At 37.8% G+C, this 4780-nt stretch overlaps 1 pseudogene; it reads left to right on the plus strand.

The window, feature by feature from the left end:
- Positions 1-286: 286 nt before the first annotated feature.
- Positions 287-530, plus strand: LOC101584839 (annotated as a pseudogene).
- The last annotated feature ends 4250 nt before the right edge of the window (positions 531-4780 follow it).

Consider the following 4780-nt stretch of genomic DNA (forward strand, 5'->3'; position numbering starts at 1 on the left):
CTCCATCACCACCAGTGTCAGATCCACATAATACAGTTAAAGAAGGAGAGATAAGAAAAAGAAAAATATGAAGGGTAAGACTAGGGAAAAAAAAAAAAAAAAAAACTTAGCCAATCCTGTGTTCCTGATGGTAGCCACAGCCCCCAGCTGCATGTGGGTGTGAAAGCCAGTGATTGAGTGAGAAACCAGGCCTCACTGGAAACACTGAGCAGAGGCTGGAGAACTACTCAGGAACTGAGGAAATTCATGCATCAGAAAAGGTGACTCATAAATATACCAAAAGAATATGGCTGCACAGGTATCAGAATCTGATCAAATAAAAGTTTAGGGAATTCCTGGGAATCTACAATAAACTTACAGAAATATCAAGGGATCATCTGTTCATAATTGCTTACAGAAATATTTAAAAATGACACAAAGAAAATCCATGAGATTTCAGGAATATCATCTTCAGCAGAACGAAGCCCTGGCAGCTAAAGCAGGACTTCTTGGCCAGCCTCGATAGAGAAGTCCCAATGGATGGGCTTGAGTGGAGGCTGCCGTAGCTGTTGCGCTGGGAAACAGGATCCGTCTGGTAGTCTCCGGAAGTGGTGGGCACTGTGTCAAAACAACTGTCATGCCTATTTGGCAGATGGAAGCCACTGGAGAAACAAAATTGCTGCTCACCAGGAATAATCAAAATAAAAAGTCTTATTTTGTTGAAGCGACATTTGTTGAGGCCTCAAGATACAGCAGCTTGGTCCCTTCATCAGAAAGATAAGCCACTGTTTCTTCAAGTGTGACTGTTAATTTTAATGAAAAATACATGTTCAATCATGTAAGAGAAAAATTTTATTATTGAAAGTGAAATAAATGAAAATATCCCTGAAAAAAGAAAACACATAGTCAAATGCAGAGTAAAGAGACACTTGGGAGTATAGCTTCTTCCCAGAACTATTCTCCTAGACTAGGAAAACTCCTCTCATTATTAGTAGAAAACAGAAATCTCACACAACTATATGCAAATGCTAGAAGTCAGAGGCAACAGCCAGGTGGAAATTACAGAATATTTGCAATGTTCCACAAAGTGGCTAGAAAAACCCTGCATATATGTTTTTAAAACTAAATTTTCCAAGTTGGACCATGAGCATTATCAATAATACCCTTCCCCTGAGTAAGGAGGGTAGACCAGTTGTTTCACTCTGGAGGCATTTCAATGTATAATTTCTTTAACTCCTTAGCTCCTGGTTTCAAATTTTTCTGGCCAAATCCACATTTATCAATTGGAATCATAACCAACTGGAAACAATCTTCCAAAAAGATGGGGGTGTAGAGAACAGCTCCGAGCACAATTTTGCAAAGGTTTTCCAGATATCCAGTAAACCCATATTTTGTTTTCAATTAAAATTAAAGTTTAGATGTTTTCCAGGATATAAGCTGCAATTGGAGAACAAAGAGAATTGTAAGAATAGTTTCTTTTCTATTAGCCAATATAGCAAAGAGGCCTCAGACTAATCGTCTGACCTGAGAGTCAGATGTCCATCAAGCAACTTGATTCTCCCACAGCAAGAAGGAAACACATTTAAGAACATTCATTCTCATTTTCTCTCCAAAGAAAATTAGAGAAGATTCTACTTCATTATTTCTGCAAACTCTTTTCTGGTGAAGAAAAGATTATATAAAATTTTTTCCTCAAGACCTATGAGCAGCTATCGAGGCACACTACCAGTAAAAATATGAAATAAAAATTCACTCTTCCAGGCCACTCTTCACATATTTTCAGTCACACTTTTAGTAGCAGTCTATCCTACAAACCAGAATCCCTGAACTTTCAGGTATGTCTTGAAGAAAGTAGGGACAATTTATTGTCAGAAATCCTCTTCATTTCACTTTTATAAATAAAATGTCAATTTAAAACTGAGCCATCTCAGTTTACCCCCAGAATACCATGTTGATATTCCATTAGTGTGCAAATCACACATATACATACACTTGAGTGGTGCTATCACATCAGAATCCACCTAGAATATTCCCCAGCCCCTACCATTTCGTTGCTCTTTTGTGCAAATGACCAAGCACAGTGGATCTCAACTTGGCACATACCAACATCGAGTGACACAGCAAATAGAATCTGACCTCAAACAAGATGCCTTTGTCCGTGCACCCATCTACAGATGGGTGTGCACACACACTGCACCTCACTTGTCACAAGTTAGTTCCTAAATCTGTATCCCACATTGCTTTCTGCTTCAGATGCATACAGAAGATGCATCTGCATGTGTCTATTCCTCCCCTCCACCACCACCACCCACAGCCCTTTGACACACATGCACAGTTTTATGAGCAAGGAGAGTGTGTTTTAACATTCTATTGGTTCATATAGGCACAGAATCTGAAGCAGCTCCAACATATATATCCAGTAAAAAATACCAGTTTTCAATAGTCTGTAATTATGTATTTATACAAATTACATAATCCTGTATGTGTTTACATACAATTACATATATCAAACAAAGAACACAACGTTGTGATGTTAATGAGATGAAATCAAATGAAAATGCATCCACAGATGCCATTCTTTTATCTATAAAACAAGACCTGGCCAGGCAGGTTCCCCAACACTGACCTGGCATGTCCTGCTATAGTGCTTCGGGACATCTGCAAGACAGATGGGAAAGTGGTTCAGCCCAGGCCAGGTAAATCTTTGAACCATGGCGCAAGTGTTGGCACAAAAAAGGTAGTGGTTTGCCTATTCAAGCATCTGCATGTGAAACTGGAACCCTCCATTCCACAGTGGCCAGGGCTGCCATCAAAGGGGAGGCAAACAGAGAGCTGAGGATGGCTCTTCCACCTGGCAGGGCACCGGCCACCAACACCCTGAGCCACTTACTCTCCCAGAATACTTATTCACATAAATTGCGTAAGTCAGTATTTATTTATTTACAGACCATTACAATTTATTGTACCAATTGCCAAAAGCATATAACATTTTCCTTTCCTTAAAAAAAAAGATACCAGAACAAAATAACTTCAAAAGGAGACATTAAAGTAGCATTTGCTGGGAATGCAAGGAGATATTTTTCTTTTTCACAATTCTTTTTCTTTCTTTTAGGCAGATGAACTGCATTCTCATGCTACTTTAATATTACTTTTGGCTGACTTCTAAAATCAATTTCTTCAGGGCTAAATATTGTACCTATGACACCCCAGAAACTTGATTCTTCCCCCTGATTAAATGTTTAAACTTTTTCAGCAAAAAATAAAGTAATGCCTTTTGGAAAAGCTAATGCCTGAATATATGCACATTTTAGTGGCAGCATGTTAAACAATAAATACTACTACTCAGAATTAAATGCAGTTTGTGTTTAGGGAGTAAAAGGGGGACAAATCCCAAGAACATAAATGAAGAAGCCATTCTGATCTTTATGATAAATCAGACAGTTTACAGTGCTTCTGTTCCCTCTCCATGAGCTTTCTCAGTTCTGAGCATCAGACTCAGTTCTCCCTTCATGCACATCAGAAGGAGGGCAGCACTGCGGCGCACTCCAGCTTGGACGATAGGAGGCTACGTGCGTGTGCTCACGACAATCAGAAACGCACTCCCCTTTCCTAATGGCATTCACTTGCCAGTGATGCATTTTTACTTTTCCTAGAGAATGTGCATCCAAGTGAAACAAAGTCAGAATACTAATTATAAATTAGTTACATAAATCCCCGCACATTTCTTAACTGTCATTTTCAATTTCCCAATGTAACTGGCTAAAAAATGTTGTATATAAGATTTAGCTATAAATTCCTTTTTCCTTAATTATTGCTTTAAGAATTTGGCTTTTTTCACCTTAGTATATAATAAGAAATGGTCTCCCTTGCCCCAAGGCAAGTTCTAAAATTATTGCTACCAAAGAAACATGTATTATTATGCTTTTCAGCAAAATGTTATAAAAGCCTTATAAAGATAATCTACATAGTAACCTCCCCTCTAAAAAAAATTTAGTGCTCATGAAGACCATTTTAAAAACTAAATACAGTCAATGAATATAATACTCCCACCCCTTTGTCATTATTGATGAAGATTTATTGGTTTTAGGTTGAAAGTTTTACTTGAAGGGTGTTGTCACCACGTCATCATGAGAGTTCACATTGAAAACAATTCTCTATGAAAGATGTTACAATGGCCCCTATGGTATATAATTTCATACTTGATAGCCAAGTACACAATAAGAAGGTTACAAAATGATCCTGTTTTGACTCATTCTTTTAAAAGTCTGTGCTAGATAAGCTTTTTTGTTGTTGTTTCTTTTTGAGATCAGTACAATGTTTGACCTTAGTGCTAGAGGTGGGCTAAAAAGTAAGAAGCATAGTATGTTCTGCTTTGGTATCTCCTGCAATAGATTTAAACAAGTAAGACATATACCAACCCTCATATTCCCAACCATGAGGTTACAGTGATGGAGTCACTTAGGAGAGAGGAAAATTACAGACACAGAATAAAAGGTTGAGACCCAGTTTATCTTTAATCCTCTGGGATAAGCTATGAAACAAGCAGTCTGAAGAGCGAATACTCAGTGTCATGAGCAATGTGCATAAGTTTACAATGATACGGGCACAAAATAGATTGTCGCCTTTAGTACATTAGGGTCATTAGAATGTCTCCTATCCATGCACCATTATACCTACTTGCATGAATTTACCACAGATTCATAGCAGACTTTGCCACTTAATGCTTACAGAGCCTAAAGCTTCCAAAATGCCTATCTGGCCTGTACATATTTCATTAAAAATAAACTCTATATAATAAATA

This window comes from Octodon degus, unplaced genomic scaffold, assembly GCF_000260255.1.
Source record: "Octodon degus isolate 3935 unplaced genomic scaffold, OctDeg1.0 scaffold00111, whole genome shotgun sequence".
In the NCBI taxonomy this organism is placed as follows: domain Eukaryota; kingdom Metazoa; phylum Chordata; class Mammalia; order Rodentia; family Octodontidae; genus Octodon; species Octodon degus.